The sequence below is a fragment of the Mixophyes fleayi genome, chromosome 6, assembly GCF_038048845.1.
Source record: "Mixophyes fleayi isolate aMixFle1 chromosome 6, aMixFle1.hap1, whole genome shotgun sequence".
Classification (NCBI taxonomy): Eukaryota; Metazoa; Chordata; class Amphibia; order Anura; family Limnodynastidae; genus Mixophyes; species Mixophyes fleayi.
Window position 1 is genome coordinate 153,435,271 of NC_134407.1, and position 24,299 is coordinate 153,459,569.

General features: G+C 39.4%; 1 protein-coding gene across 3 annotated transcripts in view; it reads right to left on the reverse strand.

The window, feature by feature from the left end:
- The window catches only part of PKIG (cAMP-dependent protein kinase inhibitor gamma), a 55,130-nt gene that overhangs the window by 27,101 nt on the left and 3,730 nt on the right, over positions 1-24,299 (reverse strand). Inside the window, exon 2 of one of the 3 annotated variants that reach the window (XM_075176814.1) lies at positions 12,797-12,857. The exons of 1 other annotated variant lie outside the window; for it this stretch is intronic. The gene's annotated coding sequence lies outside the window, so the exon portion shown is untranslated. Of the gene's footprint in view, positions 1-3,424; positions 3,521-12,796; positions 12,858-24,299 lie in introns of those variants that run through there. One more of the 3 variants, XM_075176815.1, reaches the window with a different exon arrangement.

Below are 24,299 nucleotides of genomic sequence, written 5' to 3' on the forward strand. Positions count from 1 at the left end.
CCTGAGGGACCTGCTAATGCTTGTTCTTCCTCCAGAACTGGTGTGCCCAGCAGCAAAACGGTTTTATTCTTCTGGTAACCCCTGATCTTCCACTGCACAACCTCTCAGGGTCATGTCTCTAAATAACCCATTATCCTGGGTTGATTCACTGTAACTAATTTGTTGCTGTTTTGATTCCTCACTTGCTCTGCTCCAGATATATTGGTGATTTTAGCACTTACTGCCTACTGTGACAGATAAAATAGGAGTGGTCTAATATGACTTTAGGGAGGATTGAGACGTAATAATGTTGAATTTGTGGACTACCAAAAAGGGTCCAATCCAGAGGACTTTCTAGAAAAAATGGCTATTTTAAGTATGTGGCAAATGCTGGACATTAAGTCAGCAACAGCTAACTATTATTTTGTACTTCTTACATGGTTATATTCTATCTTTATTTAGGTTCTTTGAACTTGGGGCTTTAATGTTTCAATGTTAATTTCTGGCACTCAGCTATATTGACTCCCCTTGCCTCCTTGGGGTCACTACAGAGGACTTTCTCCTAATAGTCTAGTACTGGGTCCTGCGTTTTGAATCTCTGTTGCTCTGGATGGAATTATACTATAGATGGAGTTGGTCATACTAAGTGGGGTTGTGGGTAGGGAAAGGTATTAATTATTGTGGGTGTTTTGTTATTTAGTTCTATTTGATAAACTAAGTTTTTTGTTTTTTATTTTACTTATTTTCAGTATTACCTACACTGAGAATTGATTGTACAGAACTGGGCCTCTAGATCTACATACAACTACATTGGTGCTTTAAAGAAAAAATTCACCCAAACCTGTACTTAAAATATCCTAAATACTACCAGGTCCTAAATACTACTTAGCTGCTTCTGGTGCTTAGACTGTCTTTTTGCGCTCACAAAGCTGCTTTGTTCCTACTGGCACCCGCCTGTCTATTAGAAGTCTATGCTGGCAGGAGTGAGGAGAGTCCAGCTGACCTTGTTTGGGTGGAATAATCCTTTTGGCGTAGAGTATGTTTGTTTCGGGGGCACAATATGATGAGGTGCTAAAAAGTATGTAAAAGATCGCAAAATACAAGACATATGATAAATGGCATACGTTCATGAACTAAGTGGGTAAAAAGTGCTGTCAGGACACAATCATAAGTCTAAATACTGAGTAGGTAGATTTTTAATGTAAAAATTAAGCAGACAGTGTATATCAAATGTGAGCAGACAATGTTGAAATCTCAGAGTGAATTGCGTTTTGGATATAATAGGTTAAATTCTGGGGCAGACACAGATTTTCATATGAATAGTTTTGTAAACTTTTTTTTTTCTCACTAGAATACGTTTTCCACACACTAATAAAGTCAGCGGCTCCACTACAACATATTAAGAGTACAGCAAGGGGCAGCATGCCAAAGCTACCATACAGACTAATCATGGAAAATACAGTATATGTAATCAAACAAAAAAGCAGATTGCGCATGAGATGTTACAATCAAGGTAAATACGTATAAAAATAAATATGCAAATAACTCACAATGGAATTATAGCTCTGTTTACTAGATGCAATACATAAAAATAAACATAAAAAAATAAAAATCGATAATCACATAAGCTGATCCACAGGCTCATAGAAACCGATATAGGTAAAATAGAACAAATATCTCTGTGAGAAAGCATGAGAACTTGCATACAACAAATTGGTTGGGAATTGAACTGAAGATTCCAGAGTTGTAAGGCAGCAATGCTGACCACTGTGCCAAAGTGGCCTGTCCCATAAAAGACATATTGTTATAATGTTCATAGCACTTGAGGAAAAGTACCAGTATAATTTGTATATTTGAGATTATATAGTGCCACAGAATATACTCAGTCATGTAAAATATATAGAACAAATTAATTAGGAGGGACAATAATTTCAGACAATAGAAGACACTACAAAAAGTTTTTTTTCCCCTAGAGAGCCTACAATCTAGGGGAAAAAAACCTTTTTGTACACAAAATGGTGCAAAGGGAAAATATTATTAAATATTTAAAAGTTTTAATCACCATATAAGATATTAAATGATCTAGTCTTATAATTTCAGTTTAGGTTTGAAATTAGATGGAGAGAGATTGTGACACACAATGTAATATATACATAAGTATGCAGGGGCGCACGGAGGGGGCACGGAGGGTTCTCCTCCCCCCCCCCCCGGAAAAAAAGAGAGAGTGAGCTGCACATGCGCAACAGCCTCATTGCGGCGGCACTGTATTGTACAGCAGCTGCGACGCTGTCAAAGAAGCGTCCACGGCGGTGCTGTACTGTACTACAATACAGCACCACCGCAGACGCTTCTTTGACAGCGCTGCGGCTGCTGTACAATACAGTGCCGCTATGTAGGGGCACTGTTTAGCCCCCGTTCTTCGCGGAGGAGAGGGGTTTCTGGAGAACCAAAACCCCTCCCCCCTGCGTGCGCCCCTGGGATGAAGCAGTCAGAGAGAAAAATGTAGGGAGAGAGAGGGAGAGGGGGAAACAGGGGAGAAAGTGTAGGAGGGGGTTGTTTTGAAAGACAGAGTGGAGGTGGGTGTGGAGAAGAGAGTGACATGTAGAGAAGACAGGGTAAAGGGGATGGAGTGAGAGAGGGGACTAAAGAGAGAGTGAGGGGTGAGAGAGTGAGGGGTGAGAGAGTGAGGGGTGAGAGAGGGACTGAGCAGAAAGGGAAGGGAGTGTGAGAAGGCATGATGCAGGAGGAGGAAGGGAGGCATGGGAATGGACGAGAAGGAGGGATTACAAAGAGTGAGGGGGAGGGATTGCAGAGACAAGTAGAGATAGTGCAGAGAGCAGATTCAAGAAGAATAAAAAAATGTCAGTGTAAATTAGGATGTAATGAATGAAATATAGGAGCTACAGTTGAGTTCATTGCAGAAAGGCACATAAACAAACACACAAGTCAGTGGCGGAACTACCATTGGTGCATAGGTAAATATTAGAAGTGATATCTTTGTGCCAAAAGAGAGACCAAAATTGACATGATTTAAAACAGAAATGAGAATCTTAAGATTAGTGGGAAGAAAAAAGTAGAAAAATCAGCCAAAGAAATAGCAATAAAAAGTAGTAGAAATGTTTATTTTGAGTTAGGTTAACTGCTGAAAGGCACATACATAAAAATATAAGTAAGCATAATATGACAAACTGAATATTTACATAATAATAATAGTCATATAATAAAAATATGTGGTAAATATAGGTAAATATTAGAAGTGGATTCCAAAATCTACATGACTTAAAATACAAATCAGTGTCTTGAGATTAGCGAAAATAAAATATAGGATTGTAAAAAAAATAATAATAATAAAATGTAGCAAGATTTATTTTATTCTAACATGTAATATTTAAAAATGTTCTCTGTCAAGACAGAATTGAGAATAAAAAGTCTCTTAATAACTTACCAATTCTGCATCTATTATAACTCTTCATCTGCTGTCACAGAGAACTAGATGTCTCTTATATAGGCTCCTTTAAGAATTAGGCTATGATGTTGATGTGACTGGTATAACTGCTGTGAAATACGTCACACACTCCGTCATTTGAAAAATGCTGAATTTTTGGTTTCAACTTATGTCAGTCAGTTTCCTGAAATGCGGTTAGAATTAACTTACGTATTCCAAAATTTAAATGTCTGTCAATTATGTCAACAGGGAACAGATCAAATGTTTTCTCTCATGAGAATCCAATTTCACCAACTCATTTTGCCTGTGACTCATCTTTGAGAAGAATTAAATAATGTCTAGTCCCTTGCATATGAAGAAAACGTTTAGCAAAACTTTCTTATGAAACCTGAATTTATTACTTCATGAAACCTGAATTTATTAGTACAGGAAAGATAAAAACTAGAAAAAAGAAAAAAAAAAACCACAAAGGAATAAGGCTCGGATGTCAAAAGTCCTGGAGGGTATGAAACTCTTCTCCATGACATTTGGGAAGACCAGATTACCATTGGCGCTAAGAAACATGCTTTAACTAACATTTTTTTAAAAATCTAGTAAAGGCAAGTAAACAGGTTTGGGGTGGAAACTATTAGTCCAATGATCCTAAACCCACTTCCGCTTGTCCTCGGGATTTTCAATGGCACAGCAATATCTTTATTCACTTGATCTACTGCAAGTCAATGGAAAGGGGTCAATGGTCTAAGCGCCGGTTAGACAGTCACAGAGACTGCCAACAAATGTATAGGACATGTGTGTCACTGCAAGGCTGTATATGTCACAAGGAGGAAGGGGGGGGGGGTGCGGAGGCGGCCGGCCCGAACGGCCGTTAGACTGAGCCCCCCGGTCCAGCCCGCCACTGAGCTGAATCCATTTTTAGTTGGTGTGGCTACGATTAGAATACTATAAATGTATCCTAGGTGAGCTCTTAGGGGATATATATGAAAACTGGTGTTTTAATGCTGTAACTTATGGCAACCAATCACAAATTTGATTTTACTTTCTAAACTGCATACCTCTTATTGGTCCAGATTTTGGGGAGACATCCCGATTCGTAAATTGCAAAGGGGTGAGGCTTAACAGGAAAGTGGGCGGATGTTTACACAAATTTGCCCATTTGTGGGTGAAATGGGGGTGGGGCTTATTTTGTCCAACTTTTGGGATTCTAAATATTGGGAGGCATGAAGCTCTACAACAAAAATGACAATCTGATTGCTTGCTGCGCGTAACTGCAACATTTCTAAACCAGATTTCATAAATTCCATTCATATGTCACGGGTAAGGTAAAGCATGTGTGGAAAATACTAGGAGTGCAGATTGTTAGAGGTAAGCAAAGGACTAGATGGGATGGGGAGAGAGGCAATATGTAGCTTGAGGTGATCCAAATAAATGGATATCCCCTTTAAAACAAAACCCAGGACAGATGTCTTCCTCATAATCCACAGAAATGAATGCATTACTTGTAGTCTACCTAGACATTTCTATAATCACCAACTACTAGGAATACCAATACTAACATTTTTAGAGTTGCTAGTTTGCTGCACTGAAACATTTAAAAAATCCTATAAGGCCACGTAAGCAATTGCAGTCAGGTGCATTAGTGACACCAATTTACTAAGAAAAGAGACTTACTCTCCTCTAAAACTATAACCACCAACTAGAAGACAAAGCTCTTCCACCAACATAAACATTATTATCATTCTATTTATAAAGCACCGACATGCTATGCAGCGGTGTACATTACATAAACAAATTACATACAATGACATGAAACATACGGAAAAGTTACACTCTGCTTATGCTGTCAGAGGTTTTGGCAGCCCTGAATACCATTCCCGCCAAACACACTGAATCTCCATGAGTATAAACTCAGGGTAATGAAACAGTGGAAAATCTTCACAATGGAGAAATGTGCTGCTTAAATAAAACCTAATATAGCAGCTAAAGATCATTTTTCTGAGTACTTTTATGAAGTACGCCTATGTTTAATTAAGTGTGGTTTATGTACTTGCCATGGAGGAAGTATTATCACGGTTATGGATTCCGTTATTCTCTTTATGTCTACATGAAATTGAGTTTTTAATCTGCTTCACTTTCCTTTCCTGCTCCTAAACATCTACAAAAAAGGCCTAATGTGAACATGGTCGATGCCTGCACTGTGCAGGATAAATGGATTGAGGCAAGGTCTCACCCTAGAAGGGGGCACATCATCACCAGAGCATGCAAGACTACCTTAGAAGAGGAATGTAAGGAGATTGATTTAGATTCAGGGATGGGGATTTTTTTAAAATGTCCACAAGTTTTCCTCTCCAGCCTAATTCTCTTTTTCAATATTGACATGACCTACAACCTGCTACACATCATACTTGACATTTTGGATTGTAACAAACGTATACAACATGTGCAGCTTTGTCACTTATACCTGGGAGTTTACATTAAAACGCCTCTATAGCATACTTGCCAACTCTCCCGGAATGTCCGGGTGAATCCCAAAATTCGGGTCAGTCTCCCGGACTTCCGGGAGAGCTGGCAAATCTCCCGCATCCCACTGCAGCCACCACTAAATGATGCGATTCGCTGTGAATCGCGTCATTTTGGCCCCGCCCCCCGCGGCAAAGCTTCATTTCCGCCACGAGGGGCGTGCCCAAAATGCCGCAATTTGCCCCGCCCCCTCCTACCCTCCAGTCACACCCATCTCCCGGAAACAGATTAGAGAAAGTAGGTAAGTATGCGCTATAGAGATGTGATTTAGGAAACACTCACGCTTATCCTAGACCTGTACTCTTATGTCTTCTGTGTTCCTTGCTGGATAACCCACCCTTTCAAGCACCTGCTATGAATCTACACATTGATTGCACAACTTCTACTTCTGCATTGTCCTTTGTATGTGAACAGGTTTGAAAATAATATAATCCTGCTAAGCAAGTAGTTTTTAAAAATAAATAAATATTCAGTAACTTCCCTCAATGTACCAGTAAACCGCAACATTTGACACTCCCATATTTTACATAATTGCATTTACCAAACCCTTACGTCCACATCATCATATCCATATTAGATGGACATTTTACCAGTTTCTAGAATAAAAAAAATAAATAAAAAAAATATAACAAAATCTGTATTTGTAGTGGGGGTGCGTTATAAATGCACCTGTATGTGTAACCTGATCACAGAGATATTTAAATGAGCTTGAAGGCACGGAGACTGTCCATTTTGAGGGCATTTCTGCTTTAGTGGTTGGTATAAGAGCCTGTTAGTAATTAGCAACCCTACTTGGACCCAGTGCATTTAATGTGTAATTATGTAGCATCAGAAAGAGGCTTTTATTTTTACTGCTCTCTATAATTATACTATATATCACCTGTAATAACACAGCAGGCAGTTAAAGTGTTAACATGCTATAACAAACAAAAGTAATAATACAGCAGGACAGCAGATGAAGGTCTGGAGGGCTGCATGCGGCTCTAGGGCAGCCTGTTGCCATCAATGTTTTAGAGATCCAGGGATGCCTTGGTTTCTGTGAAATAATGTTGTTCAGTTAGGTTGCCATGGGTAGCAGACACTAATATGCCGATTTAGGCCCGGCCCTTTCTTCAGACTCCATGTTTGTTTATCTCTTAGGATTCAAACACTAGTTGAAGCAACCATGCTACTAGCAGCTTGGTGATGATGTCACGAGACAGATCCTGTTTAGAGCTGGTGGAAGGACTGCAAAATAAAAATGGATGATGTGAGTTGTAGTTTATTGCATACTTGCCCGGAGGACAGGTCATGTGACAGGGGATAGTAGGGGGTGAGGCAACATCATCCCATCATTCACCATAGCCCCGGTCCCTACTAAAAAAATACCAAAATTCATGGCATTGAATAGCAGAGGTGGGGTTAATGGCGTCATTAATCTCTGCCTCCGCTATTCAGTGTCGTGAATTTTGGTATTTTATAGTGAATGCAGTCAGGATCCAGGAGGCCGTCTACTCTTCCGGGAGTCTGGGAGGACCACCTGAAATTTGGGAGCCTCCTGAAAGTTCCGGGAGAGTAGGCAGGTGTGATTTATTGTCACAATGATTGCACATGAACAAGCTAATTTACGAAGTGCAGCGAATGCACAACACAAAATGCTTTTGTTTTGCACCAGCACCTCTGGTGTACAGCTACATTGTGTGCTTTGGACTGTAGAAAAGTGTCACACTAGTCCTTTAATAGCCAGTGAGTGAGGGGATACGGGTTGCAGGTGGTCATTTTGCCTGTGTGAAGGTTTTTACTGCATTGCTCGAAGTGTGCCTGGGTTAAGCCTCTCCTCCAAAGTGCAACATGGAGGTACAGAACAGGTCACATCAAAAGTACAGTTAGAGACACAGGGCCTCATTTAGGGTTTGGATAAAAGCAGAAAAGGAGCAAATTTGCTCCGGAACAAACCATACTGCAATGCAAGGAGCACGACTGTATCTCTAAATCTGTCCACACATTTGAATATGAATGAGGCCCACACTCCCCACATCATTACAGTAAAGATAACCTATGTGCTCTGGTGGAAATATAGGCACACTTGTGTAAATTGTGGTGGGTCCTTTTGCAATGTGGAGCAGCCATCTTGCATTCTGTAGATAACCTAGGGAGTTTTGAAAAGCTACAAAGCCATAAAGCTGGGATTTACAGAAATTACTACAAAAAAAAGGTATTTCTGGGGTCACAACAGTAAAACACAACAAAGACACATTTCTTGAGCAAATATTATTATAGTATAACACACATCAGTTAAGACTGCATTAACAACTTTAGTTCATCACCTTAAAATGACTACGGAGGGGCTTTTCAAGTAATGAGACCATTCAGAAGCTACAAATCATTTTTGTTTTAATTTGCTCAAATTGAAATCAGTTTTTTATATGGTTTGTATTAGTGGCAATTTATAACTGGGCATAACTGTAAAGGCCCAGTCCCATTTAGAAGCTTGGGGTATATAGGGCTTTCTACACACTCCAATTAACATGGGGCGAGGATACTGCTAGTTATGGGAAAATACATCTATGTGACTAGCCGCATTTACTTAAACACTTGGGGTGAGGGGCTGTGCTAATGTAACTATATATTGGCAGCACAGTTGCACAGTGGTTAGCATTGCTGCCTCACAGTGCTAGGGTCATGAGTTAGTTTCCAACCAGGGCCCTATCTGTGTGGAGATTGTATGGTTCTCCCAGTGGTAACATTGCTTTCCTCATGTTGTTAGGTTTCCTCCCACAATAAAAACAGACTGGTAGATTAAGTGGATTCTGACAAAAATGAACCCTAGTTTTGTTTGTGTTAGTGAGTTAGACTGTAAGCTCCAATGGACAGGAACTGATGTGAATGACCATATATCCTCTCTACAGCGCTGCATAATATGATTGGCAATGTTTAAATAAACAATAATAACTATAAGCCCCAACGTGTTCAACAAAAAATATTTAAAAACGGACTGTTTTATTGGGCAATCAGACACAACAAAAGTGGAGTGGGCGTCCTGGACCACTATTTATTTGTGTTAGTAGAATGTCCACCTTATGTCAATGCAGCACAACACCACCAAACCATAGTGATTTCTGTTTCATACAACCGGAAATGTCTGGTGAGAAAATGCTATAAGGGCTAATCTGCGTGCCTTTTACAAGAAGGAGAAAATTAAGCAGTAAAACAGGTTTATGTCAGAGGCAGGATTGAGTTATTATCCTAGTTACAGCTCATACATCATATCAACAGCATAGAGGGAAATCCCATTACTGTTCTTGCACGTCATTCCCAAAACATTTCCCTCTCACACATTATAAGGTAGCAGACATTAATGTAGCTCTGCAAGCCAGTGTCACCCAGTGCTAGTCCACTGAATTACGCTGAACAACTTCAGCCAAATGCACCTGGTGTAGACACAATACGGCGTAAGGTAACGTGATGCGTCTCCGGAGATTTTACAGAAATTTCCACTCATTTTTCCTCGCATCCTATAGAGGTGCACAGGAAACGAGCATAGATTATTTTTTTTACCATAATAGCCGCCAATTTGTCAATTATATTTCTTGTATGGTGGAATGTATGGTAGGAGTGTCCCGTTAAACTGAACCTGCCAACATGCTTACCGTGAGATATTTAGGAATTTCAATGCTCCCTCTCACTTCTGTTCTTGGAGAAAAGGAGGGAGCAGATTCAGCAACAGTATATAAAGAAAGATTGCTCTTGCAACTTTGAGAAGAGGAATAAAAATACAACTACAACAGTTTCAACTTTAAACACGGAATCAGACAAATCTTTACTTCATGTTTGTGCTACACTGTCTGGCTGTTCAGGATTGAATATACGTAAGCGGGCAATGATGCAACTCTGCCAGATTAGAACGGACAGAGGATTCGCAACAGGAAACCACATCAGCACCGTTTACTGGGAACTCATCCCCTGTATTCCCCGCCGTTTTCAGATGACCACGGTCAGTTGCCGCCGTTTTGCAGCCTGGGGAAATTCCAGCTTTCACTCCTGGAGAACTCAAATGTGTCAGAAGATTCAAAATGCTGGCTGTGGGTTTATTTCATCATTATTAGCTGTACCAACAAAATGTATACCACTAATTTAGACTTTTAATATTCATTAAATTAGTTCCCTATACTTGGCTGCCCATGGAACATGCTGCCTGAGACAGCAGCCTCAATATAGGCACACCCAATATCACTATAAACTCACATTCAGGCCCTGATTATCCAATAGGCTGACTAGGCTGCAGCCTAGGGCGTGAGGCTTAAGTGGGGTGCCCAATTGTGACAGAGAGAGGTATAAATTGAAATTAACTTGATAATATTGAAGAATATTAGAGAATAGTTGTTCTCCACAGTAAAAAGAAAACATATAAGAAAAATGTAGCAAGGTTTTAATCTCAACATATTCCCATGGTAAAGGCTGAAGACAATGAACCATCCTTGAGCGGGCGCTTGCGGATAAGAGAGTAGGAGGGACAAGGTTGGCGGAAGTCGCAGACATGACAGCCCCCTCATCTTCCCCCTCAGTAGCGCTCCTTCATGCCTCTGTTCTGCCAGACAGTTTGAATTTTTAACCAAAAATAAATGAGTGACAAAGATGTCTGTAACCCTTTTAAAAAGTGCTGCTAAGTTTCGAAAGCACAGGAACATTAACACTGGTTGGAGGGTTGGATTGAAGAAAGCCGGATTTTGAATTAAAGATGAGTTCGTTTTACCTACCGCGGATTAGCCTGGTGTGAAAGGTAAGGGGGTGCTATGAGTGTAGCTTAGGGTGGTCTGAACACTTAATCAGGCCCTGCTCACATTTACAAACAATAGCACTGAAATGCCTTTTAATCACCTTTACATGTCTGTACAACAAGGAAGCGAATATCAAACACTAAGGCTGTTTTTTTATTTCTTTTTTTTACCACATCCAAATATTCATTTAACAATCAATAAAACACTACCTGATATTGTTGTCTAAATATATATATATATATGCTCTATATTTAAAGCATTTAAAGTGTATGTTTTCGATTAAATGCAATTTTTTTATTAAGTTTACAATCATATCACTAGAAAGCTAGTCTTTTTTTCATAAATCAGCCGTTACTTTAAAAATGGCAAAGAAAATGGACATGTTTCAGATTTCTCATGCGAAGGCCATCGAGAAAGGTGTCATCTAAGTGGATGATTGGAGATCTCTGCTAAACTCTGACAGAAACAATTGAGGATAACAGACTGAAAGTGCTCTTAAGAGAGCAGTTTTATAAACAGTGTCATACTATCTACCCATAGGACACTCACTTGTTTCTATTTCATTATCTCATGTTTTTCTGGATGAAATAAGAAAAAATAGAAATGCATGAAAACTATATGTAAAACTTTAATTTGTACTGAATGATTTTTGTTTCTTTTAAGGATTTCAATATCCTCAGAGATCGTAGATGTAACAAACTTGAACAAAAGAAAAAGGGGGAGTAAAAGGGAAGAAAGAAAAAGTCAAAGGGCTAGATTTACTAAGCTGCGGGTTTGAAAAAGTGGGGATGTTGCCTATAGCAACCAATCAGATTCTAGCTGTCATTTTGTAGAAGGTACTAAATAAATGAAAGCTAGAATCTGATTGGTTGCCATAGGCAACATCCCCACTTTTTCAAACCCGCAGCTTAGTAAATCTAGCCCAAAGCCTACTATTAAAGACAATCTGTCACAAAAGTGACAGATCCTCTATTGCCTTATAAGGGCTTTTAGGATCCTGTACCAGACAAAAAAATACCTAAAAATAGCCAATGTGCATATATTTGTGGTTGATGTTCATATGGTTCATCAATATTTATTGGTTGTTTATATTGTCCAATAGAATTTTTTATTATTGAAGACTTGGGATTCTCCACTTGACGCACCCTGTTGTTCATCTTTTTCATATAGGAGGTTGGCATCCTCGGAAAGGGTTGCGACAGTGGATGAATTTTCATATTTTATATTATCTTTTTTACCATTGTGTATTGTTCTGTTTTTGGAGGGCATTTGATCTTTTTTGTTGCTTGTTAAAAAAAAAAATATTCCCTCTTTTCCCAATTTGCATGGGAGAGGGACAGATGGGTGGCATGCTCTGTATTTTATGTGTGGCTCAAGAAGACAGCAGTGGCTGAGCATTAACCCAGCCAGGCGAGTTTTTCGGTACAAGCTATTCAAGGCCTGAATTGAACAAAACTAGGGGTAGTAATACAATGCTTTTTCTTAGATGATTATTATTCAACTGATAATGAGATGATTTAAACTTTATTAACCTTTCTGCTACCTACTGGTGGAAAATAATATACTAAAGTGGTTTCTAATATGTTTTTTGGACATGTTTCAAGTGAGTTTAAAAAGACAGTAGCCTGAAGTTTCACATCCCCTCTGCTGTCCCTATTTTAGCCGGCAGCCGCGTCTACTGTAACTGCAGTAAGCAACGTGGCTGAGCTCTATGAAATAGTTACCCTTACTGCTGCAGAGAAGACTTTAACTGGTGGGATCCACCAATTAATTCAGTAATATTTTTCAGCTCTGTAATAAACATCCTTTGATACATATTCATTTCAAAAAGTGGCTTTGCATTCTTTTTCTATTGGAAAAAAAACAGCTAGTTTATACTTGGGATATTTTCCCAGTTTTGTATCTCAGCGTAATCTCTATTTCATAAAAGACTTCTGTGTCAGGAGCGTTCTATAGATCCACAAAAAAATTTATTTTATATGTTGGAAACTGAAGAGTTTGCAGTCTAGACTCACATCATATAAATTGTATTCACTAAATAACACAATCTGCTGAAAATCAATCTGATTAAAACTGAGAAATGAAATATGACTATTACCATATGAATCCTGTGTCGTTAAGAAATCTCTCAGTCATTTGTAGCAGCACGGACAAGTGGTCTGCAAAAGGAAAAGGATTTATCAACACTACACTGTTTTTACACAAAATATTTAGACTAGTCATTTATGTTTGTGTTAGTTTGGGAGGACATATCTTTAAGGGGCTAATGTTACCCAGACGAAGTGCAGTATGGGGTAAGTAGCCCAATACTCAGCATGTGTGGCCCTACAAATACTCTGATGCCGGTCTAATAGAATTCGAGTCAATATCAGGCATATTGGTTCAGCTGGAAGATGACCACTACTAGAGTGTGTGTCGTCATCTTCAAGCGCAGGGACAAGCCCCAGTTACTCTAGACAAAAAGTTTATGCATTAAAACATGGTCGGGTAACTCTCAATTCATATTAAGCTTCATTATACACCTAAAATTCCCATTAGTCTCTTATTGATCTTGATAAAATTATTATGCATATAATAAATACAATACCGATATTTTAGGTTATAATTCACAAACCTTTTTCCATTTCACTTCTCTATATTTTAAATATTTTGCCTGTTTTTTGTTTTTTTTTAATAACATTATTTATCAGAACTAAAATTAATTAGAATAAAATGTGTTTTAACAATCAATTTATCCTGGGGTACACAGCAAAGGGATAGCCATCTTTCTTCTTTCCTTTTGGTACTAGGGAAAGGCTTTATATCCATTGGATTTAGAAGTTATTGCAACTCCATTTTGGACTCTAAATTGTTTAGATATTCCCAGATAAAGCATACGGCTTCTAGAGGTCAGGAGTTCTGGACGTTTTCTTTAAAGAGTGTAACAAGAACACAGTGATGGCTTTAATTACGGACACATATATTTGGTGTAGTATATGAACAAATAAGACATTTGACCAAGATCTGTGCAGTTCTGCAATACATGTAATATGCACAAAATGTGCCTTCATCTACAATTATGTGGAAGCTCAATAAAAAGCATTAGTAAACCTAGATTGAACACATTTTTACTTAAATACCCCCTTCCTGCGCAGAGTCTTCGTTAAAAGCCCTGCCAGGGAAACATAGAATATCTGTTCCCAGGAGTCCCACTTTCAGATGACCAGTAAAGCATGCATACGTTGTTATATCTCCGCATACTCCATGACAGGAGGCCTGAACTGTCGTTGCCTTCCCCCTCCTGTGCTTGGTATATCAGATGAGGGGAGGGCAGTGTCAGCTGTGGGATCCCTAGCTCGCACATCTAGCTGATCATCTGAACATAGGGATGGCTGTGAATGGAGAAACATCTTCATGGGAGTATGGGGTAGGGAGATATTTTATAAAGACATTTATTTAAAAAGAATTTCAGTTAGGTTTACTGGTCCTTTAAACTTAAAATATATGTACCCTAAAATGAATGGGGCCTTGTAACATTCAAAAACATATCTGAAAAAGTAAACATACATAAAACTATTTGTTAGCTGAATACAAGGCACTGACTGAGACCTGCCAAATTGATTTGCACTGCAAAAGTAGCATGGATTTACAGGGAAAGGGTTTATACTAAATGTACAATGTGTAATACAATGCAACACACATTGAAAATATATATATATACAAATGACATGCAAAGTATGGCGACAAAGAATATACTTATTACAGCACATACCTAATACATAGCATGCACGCTATAGCAAATCTGATTATTTCCAGTACTACAAAAATGTATCTGAGTCATTTTACCATAACTGACACAGTACTGTGTACTTTAAATCTGATTGTCCAGTGTTTTTCATGCCGTGCCACATTGTACTATTATGCCATATAGCCTCATAATGTCCACATATACCTTAATATGCCACAAACAGTAGTGGTAATACTATATATACTATACAAATAGTAATGTCTGGGAACATACCAGCTGTAGTAGTATTGCCTAGAAACATTCCAGCAGTAGCAGTAATGTCCACTAATATACAAACTATAGCAGTAATGCTGGTAATATCGTGCCAAGTTCTGCAGAAGTTGTAAGATGGCCATAGTAACTAAAATGCCCATTAATATGCCACCAGTATTATTATTATCATAGTGCTCTGCACCAGAGAGTTGGGAAACTGGACATACACAGTAGACAAAATAAAAGTAGACATGAAAATAAAGGGCAGGTAGGGCCCTGCTAATGAGAGCTTACATAGGCAGGGGGCACAGCTTAAACATACTTGCCTACTCTCCCGGAATTTCCAGGAAGCTGCCGAATTTTGGGGAGTCCTCCCGGGAGATAAGGCAATCTCCCGGATCCCCGTGGAGGGGGGCACCATATAGCCGCTACTATATAATGCAAAAATGTACAACATTGAATAGTAGGGGGGGGCTTAATGAAGCGACATCACAACGTCCCCCTTTACCCCCTTGTCACATGACCTGTCCTCTGGGATCTAATGCGCTAATAAATAGATGGGTTTTCAGACAGCATTTAAAAATGTGTAGGCTGTGGCAGATTCTGATCAGGCAGATATGGAATCCCATAAGTAGGTAGCGGCACAGAACAAGTCTTGTAGGAGGGAGTGAGAGGTGGTTACCAGAGAATAGGCAAGGAGCTGGTCAAAGGTAGATCTGAGAGAGTACTTTGAGATAAGATTTGAGATGTATGAAGGGGTGGTGTTGTTGAGGGATTTGTAGGTAAGGGCAAGTAATTTTAGTCGGATTCTGGAAGATACGAAGAGCCAGCGGCGCAGAGAAGTAGTTCAGTCTTGCTGAATGGGTCCGGTTTTGTCTTTGAAAAAGATGGCAAAATCATGGTCTGTGAGGAGGAAGGGGGAGGGGCTCCTTGTTGTGGACAGAGTGGACAGAGAAGGGAGATAAAGTGGACAGAGAAGGGAGATAAAGGTGGCAAACAGGTGACGGGAGTGGGGGGTGTACAAGACGGGGTGGACATTGGAGAACTGAAGTATGGTTTGTTGTCTAGTGATAGGGCAGTGTTTTAAGATGAAAGGATGAATTTATAGTGGAGGAAATTGGTATAGGAGTATAATTGCCTCCAGTGGCTTAGCAGTGCAGTAGCTGGTCTGTTTGGTGTGTAATGGTTGAAGTTTGGATCATCAGAGACTAATCGTGGTTCCTGAAGCAGCACTGTCTAGGGATGAATTGAGTGTTTTGTTGTAGAAAGAGGAAGCCTGATCAGGACAAGACAGGGTAGTCATAGGATAGAGTAGTTGTTTTAGTGAAAATGAAAAGAGATTCAGGTCAAAAGTATTTAGCCGCTACTATGCGCATGTGTATTTTGGTGCAGGGGAGGAACATGAGGTAAAGGTAAAGAGGAATTTGGAGAGAAGTGTGGTAAAAGTGAGTAGGAGAAAGAAAGTAAATTGAGTAGGTTGAGTAGGTGCATAATGGAGTGATGTTAGAGATGTGGGCAAATGTGGATTAGGTGGGGTAGGTAATGAAAGGGTGGGGAGAGACAACTGATCCAAGTTGTGCAGGGCAATGGAGGAGGTGGAGACAGTAATGTTGGTAGTATGGTGCCCAGCATCATACTCAGCAGTAGTATTAGTAGTAAAGTCAGTAATATGCCAAACACCAGTAGTATTGACAATTAGTATCCCCCATCAACAGATATCATGTAAGGGCTGCTGCCAGTGACTAATTAGTATCCAATGGTGGAAATTTAACAGCACAGCACTTCAGCTGTCTTTCACCCTTCTTCACATCTCATATCCATCCTTGCAGTAACCATAGCCCATCTTTCAAAAGATCCAGTCACAGAGAGATCATGTAACGTGGTCCCAAACCATATGTATCATGTTGGGCTCATGAGAGGTTGGAAATTTGTTTATATAATCAGCCATAACAGGTTCTTATTGGTCTCTGCAACTTTCTTTGGTATCTTTGCATACAGCAACAACATATAATAAGGGACATTTTGGAACTGGTACAAAACTAACTGTGGTAGAAAAATGATGTTGTTTATAACAACATATCAGATATTTGCTTTCATTTTTTAAACTGTACAGCAACTGAATAAATTCTTCCCAATTGTTTCAGGTCTGACCAAGCCCTAAAACTATATTTCATATAAAGCTACTGGAATGGGCATTTCCTTTACAAACAGCCTTGTAAATACTATGCATCATATAACTTCACATCTTATCCTGCTCAATAACATTTGGGTATTTCAATTATCGCGAGTTGACTCATTTTAAATGATTTCAGCTGAACCAACATTTATTACATCTATTACAGTCATCTATAGTAAACAATAGTCATCTAGATGTAAGACACCTACATCAATGACAAATCTTATTTAATTAATCAGTGAAAAAGTGCGACATTTATATATATATAAAAAAAGACTTTTCCGGACTGAAATAATAAAAACTTGAAATGATGAATGGAGGTTAGATATAAAAGCGGGACGGTGTGGGCTATGTGTTTAGCAGTAATGAAACTGCAGAACATCTGTCACAATTAAACAACCTATATATGGAATTGTTCAGGAACAGAGCACTATTGTATGAATTCTAAAAAGAATAATTAGCTCTGATCTCCAGTATAAAGCCGTTACTATGTATGGTAGTCTGACAAAGGGTGTAACCTGCTTCTTATGGTGAAGCCAGCCATTTTGTTTGCCGAATCAACATTTCTTGAGAATACAGTGCATCTGATTGCTGAGAACTAGCAACATCACTGAGGCAGTCTATACATCAATATGTCACTGGCTCCTTATGAATTTATAGACAGATTCCTAGGGAGTTTGATAAACTGCAATTTTATGAAGGCTATGTACCTACTGGATTAAATTATGTGTTTAACATGTGTTTTTAAGCGAATGTAAATGGATGCGAAAATAAAATTCATTGTGCCAAATGAAACTATATATTTTTATGTGCATGTGTCTCATGTTGCACTTCTGTGCATTAATTTGAAAGCTCAAGTGCGTCTTGTAGGCATCAGCTCAGTAGAAAACTCATCTCAAATTTTCAGCGCATTCTATACACAATGAGATGCGGTTAAAACCCACCCAAATGCGTTTAGCATAAACAAGATAACGGTTTTCTCACAGATGCATGTTTTAAATTTATTTTTTAAATTAAACGCACACTTACCAACTCTCCCATCGGTCTCACGGACTCCCAGGAGAGCTGGCAAGTCTCCCGCATCCCACTACTGCCTTCCCAAAATGACGCTATTCGCGGTGAATCGGGTCATTTTGGCCACGTCCCTGTGACAAAACGGCATTTCCGTCGCTGGGCCAAAATGACACGATTGGCCACACCCCGCCCCTTCCTCCCTCCAGTCACGCCCCTCTCCTGGGAAAGAAGTTCGCGAAAGTAGGCAAGTATGATTAAACGCATTTGTAAACACAACTAAATGCATATTAAATGCATGTATAAAGAAATTAAATGGCAAATGGCAGGGTGTCCATACCCTAATATTGGTTTAGCCCACATCAGCTGTGTATAGCAGTGTGTAGTCCAGGAATAGACACAATCATAGTGAACATATGATCCAGTCTGTATAGTATATAGAATAATTTTAATAAGCCAGGTCATGGGAGACCCTAATGAGATCTAAAGACAACAGGGATAATATTTATTGGTTGGACATTTTTGTTTAATAATACATGTTTGTTTATTGTTAGACAAACATCTATCTATAGCATACAGTTCAGTATTTAGCAATGTCTCTTTTTCCAGTCATTCTAGTTAGGTCCGAGAGCTTTTATTTCAGTTTACTTTAACATAGACATAAAACAAGAAAGTTGGCCTAAAGACACACGGGATAAAGAAAAGGGAAGCTGCAGCCAAATAAATAAATAAAAATAGGAGAGTAAAAAGTAAAAAGAGGCACTAAAGAAGTTCTCTATATAATGCTATATTGTCTCTCAACTAACACCTTATAAAAACTTGCATGATAGTTTACCCATGGCATCAACCAAGTGTAAAAAGCTCTCATTTAGAGTTGAGCGCAATTTTACTGAACATACGCATAAAATTTGGGATGCAACCTTGAGATTAATTACCTTGACAGTCATTATCTGCTTGGGTGTGCTGGTGCTTGTAGAACTACAAGTGCCCGCATACCCATGGCCATCAGAGCCTTATTTTTGGGAATATCTGCAGCTGGTTTATTACTGGGGATATCATGCATATTTGTTGCTCGTATACTACTGACATATATATTTATAGTATGTGGCTGAGAATATCTGATGTGCCACCGTCACTGTGAACAGAGCTTAGCTACGCTTGTGCATATTTCCTAAAAGAAGTGGCATGAGATTTATCTAAAAGCTGTCATGATGGGTAAATGCCAAAAGTGCTACAACAATTATGTTTGTGGTGGAAACATCTGCTGGTGACAGCAATCTGATAAATTGTAACCTCCCATGATGTTTAGCTAGAACAGTTGCTCAATGTCTAAACAGATGGTGTCAGATTAACCCCTTTCCAGGCAGCTAATAATTCTGAGCCAAGCCCTTTGGCAAGATTGAATTTCAATTGCCTTGAACAATTTAGGCCTGGTTATCTATTTGGAATTATAAATATTGATCATGAATGTTTTTCTTTAAAGGGTAACTCCACTTAAAAAAATTGCATATTAAAATGTGTGGTTCTACAATTTACTGGAATAGGACTTCTGCCTGAAATTGCCTGTTGAAAACAAACAAACACACAAACTGTTTCTGCCTTTTAACACATAAAGCACCCAACAGGAATCAGCCAGTAGGTTACGACTACAGAAGAGAGCTGGAGAGGTCTTGTTGTTTCAGGAGGAGGAACAACAAAATTTTCCCTGTAGGGGGAGCATGCAGTACATTTGGGTTTTATTAGCTTGGCAAAGGTGGGTAAAGGAAGAAGAGAGGGGGTTAGCAGAATCATGTCTGGGTCCACAGGGCATACATAATCCGATGGCGCGCTCACCACCCCTCTTTCCAGTAGAACACAGAAGGTAAACCCCATCATGAGGTTTAGAATTTTTAATGTTTATTACATGTGTGTCAATATTTCTATTGTGTCATGTTATGTTATATTTTTTTCAGAACTCAAAAAATGCTAAATAAGATATTCAAGGAGTTATATAAAAAAGCAAATAACATGAAAAGAGAAATAAATAAAAAATGGAGATATTCAAGTTGAATGTCACAGCCTGGAAAAGGAAGGACTGTACTGTGAAGTTTGGGGGGGAGGAGACTCCACGCAATGGTTTGTCACCAGCACAGAGAGTCAGGTGGTCAGTTGAATGGACACAACATACGGGAAACTTTGTTTTAATTCTGGGCACGGATTCCAATGGCCCTATAAGGCACTTGGTCATCTGGTGTGCCCATTCCCTTAACATTAGGAAGGAAAAAACTAAATCAAAAGGTTATGGCCATATTTTCTCCACTGCTAAGTGTTGTGTCAATTATTATGAGTGCCATTATGATATTGTTCAGAGGGGCATATAGACAGGGAAGCTAATGTCAGGAATGTAACCTAAAAACATCTGTCATCATAAATCAGTGCAGTTCAGTCTGTTCTAAACTAAATAGAGCAGTTCCTCTTTCAGTCATTTCCAGCTTCCAGCTAGTTCATAGGCAACAAGGAAGATGGTGAGGAGACATGTAATAAATGGTCCAGTGGACGTGTTTGGTTGTTTGCTTAACGTGAACTCGTCACCTTACACAACAGACTTGTCTCCTGTATTCCACCTGTTTCACTTTATGCCTCTTTTTGGTAAACTATCTAAATAGAAAGAAAAATGTTTAACCCGTCATTACTGCGACTGTGACTTGCATTAATAAGCAGTGCTTTGTGTTCCTTTAGTTTGGCAAGTACTGTACTGAAGAGGATTTTTCTCCTACACATAGTGGAGGCAGCCATTCTTTAGCATGAACCAATATTCAGCCTAACAATATATTGAGAACAAGTTACATCACTGAGGCATAAGGCACAATGTGAATTCTCATAAAGACAGGTTTAGCCCAAAAAATAGCAGTTTCCACTGTGTATATATAAAAGTGATAGTTAATTGCATTGTTTATAAAGTAATGACGGTCACAGTTGTCATTGCCGCTTGAAAAACACATGTTCTTGTTTTGGAATAGCTTAGCCACTTGTAATAGTAGATAAGCAGATTGAATTCTTAGCTTTATCTGAATGGGAATAAAATTCCCCCTGGCGCCAGTGAAAAAAGATATGGTTCTTGTTTACTGGCCAGCGAGCACTGGACCAAAATAACCAAGGCTATTTTTTTATTTTTATTGGACCTGAAATTGTGCAATGTAACAATTCAATATTGGGTACATCATTCTGTTAGAATCAACTGTTTTCTATACTCAGGAAAGACAGTCATTTTGTGGGTAAATCTTATATTCATGATAATGCAGCCTGTTATTTAACTAGCAGCCAGTGACTTCACCGAGGCACTTCATGTCCAAATACTCATGAGTCACCAGTTCCTAGTGAATTGATAGGCACACTCTGGGACATTGGTTCAACCCATAAAATGGCTGCCTCCATTAGGTGATGAGGTAGTCTTTAAAACATAAACCCACCCACTGAAGTGTGATCAGGCAAGTTTCATCGATCTGACCCACCTACAGGACTTTATAGACCTCTCATCTGCATCTACCAGAGAGCTAGTCGACAAGTATGCTCTAGACCGCCAAATACACTTGCTTGAAGACTCTAAACGTCAATATTTAGGCAGGATATTGTTACAACAGGACTTCCCAGCAGTCCAGTTGTACATGGAAATATAACACATTTTATCCTGATCGAGAATTCTAGTATGTAAAGAATTGGACACATCAACATCACACAAAGGGGGCAGCCATTTTGTGGGCTCAACCAAAATTCACTCTGATGTCATTAATTTCTAGTGAATTGATGAGTTGACCATTGGTTCAGCCCACCACAAGGCTGCCTCCACTGTCTGTAAGCAACAGGTACTCTGTAAATAACAGATAAATAACATATGTACAGCGGCAGTGTGACAAGCAGGCAGGGAATATTTGCACCTAGGCTGCTCTTCCCATCACGAGGGGACCCATCCCAAGTAACAGCCAGTTAGAGTGGCCAGGTCCTGGCTGCAGCTCATCTACAAGCATAGCAATAGTTGCTGAATCTGGCAAGCCATTAGAAGCACGCGACCACAGGGGCACACTAGAAGCTAGCAAAGGGCACCACAATGCTACATGAGGAGGGACACTGAACCCTGTGTCCAGACATGTCAATGAGAATCATCCACTGCTGCCTACAGTAAGTGCCACAGGTAATGACGCTACTGGGCATCAACAGTGACATACAACTCTCTACTGGGCATTAACCCTGACATATAATATTGGACATTATGACTAGCTTTCTACTATGTACTGGCATTATTGCAGACATCATATATTCTCTGCTGGGCATTAACAATGCCATATTACCCTATACTGGATATTATTACTGGCATATTACATCCTAATGGGTATTATTAGTGGTATATTACATCCTACTGGGCACGCTCATTGGGATATTACTGAGTATTATTACTGCATGTCACATCTTACCTTACATTAACACTAGCAAATTAAGTCATAACAGGCAATAACAATGTTATATCTCGCTGGGCATCATTTGAGTTCCAATATTACATTCTACTGGCATCACTACTAGCATATTACATCCTGATGTGGATTCACACTGGCATGCTTTATCTTTTTGGTGTAATATTAGTGGCATATTATTATTATTGTTATTATTATTATCTTTGACTTATAAGGCGCCACAAAGGGTCCGCAGCGCCGTACATTACATATACAGAAAACAGAACCAAGACACAACATGATACACAAATATATACAAACACAGGTGACAGGGTAAAGCAAATCAGATTATATCTGACAGATAGTGAAAGGGATAGTAGAAATCAGCAAGAAGGCCGAAGATTAATAAAACTGGGAAAACAGGGCTAGCGAAGCAGGCCAAGAGGTACAGAGGGTGAAGGAACAGTAGAAGGAGCACACAAGGAAAGAGGGCCCTGCTCATGAGAGCTAACAACCTAAAGGGAAGGGGGAGACGCATAAAGGGTGGTACTAACTAGGGAAGAGAGCCAGGACAAGAAAGTTATGAGGAGGACTGATAGACTTGAATAAAGAAATGAGTCTTAAGGGCACGCTTGAAACCTTTGAGAGTAGATGCTAACCTGATGGAACGCGGAAGATTGTTCCACAGCAGGGGAGCAGCCCGGGCAAAGTCCTGAAGACGAGAGTGAGAGGAGGTGATCAGTGAAGCAGTGGTCAAAGGCAGAGCAGAGGGGGCGGGTACGAGTGTAGGTAGAGATGAGATTGGAGATGTAGGGAGGGAAAGATTGACTAAGAGCTTTAAAGGTGAGGGTGAGGAGTTTAAATTTAATTCTGTAGGGTATGGGGAGCCAATGTAGTGACTGTTGGAGGGAGACCGCAGAGATAGAGCGGTGGGAGAGAAAAATAAGGCGGGCAGCAGCATTGAGGATAGACTTAAGAGGGTCAAGGCGAGAATCAGGTAGGCCAAAGAGAAGGTTACAGTAGTCAAGGCGAGAGATAAGCGAGTGAACAAGGGTTTTCGTGGCTTCCGTGGTGAGAAAGGGACATTACACATGATCAACATTGTTATACTACTACTATTACACCTTGCTGAATTATCACTGGTGTATTACATATTGGTGCAATATCACTGGGGGAAGCTACATCTTGCGGAGTATTGTATATAATAAAATTATTTTGTTGGGCATTATTGTGCAACCTATTATATATAGTTGAGAACATTAACACAGTGTAGAACACTTAGATCAGTGTTGGCTAACCTGTGACACACCAGCGGCTAGATTTACTAAACTGCAGGTTTGAAAAAGTGGAGATGTTGCCTATAGCAACCAATCAGATGTTAGCTGTCATTTATTTAGTGCATTCTACAAAATGACAGCTAGCATGTGATTGGTTGCCGTAGGCAACATCTCCACTTTTTCAAACCCGGAGTTTAGTAAATATACCCCCAGGTGTTGTGAAACTACAAGTCCCAGCATGTTTTGCCAATATATAGCAGCTTATTGCTGGAAGGGTATGCTGGGACTTGTAGTTTCATAAACACCTGGAGTGTCACAGGTTAGCCAACACGGCTTTAGATGCATCTGATAGATGAAAAGCCTGTGGAAATTGTACTGAAATGCTAAGAACTGTGGAGACCTAATGTAGTTAGTCACTGTCGGCAACAAATCATATCATTTGTGTTTGTATGATGATTAAAATGTGCAAATTATGATTGTCCCTCCCCCTTCCCCCCAGTCCCTTTCTCTTCTTACCCCCCAACAAACAAAAAAAAATCTCGGCAGCTTGCTCTATTCCTTTTATATCTACAACATTACATGATCTATATCTGGAAATGGGAAATTCCTTACTTCTATAATCACCCCGTAGGCCTTTAATTCCCAGCTTACACCTGGAACGTACCAGGATGTGAAAATTATATATTTTTTTGTTTGTTTGTTTTTTTTGTTTGTTCTTTTTCTCTTCTACCCGA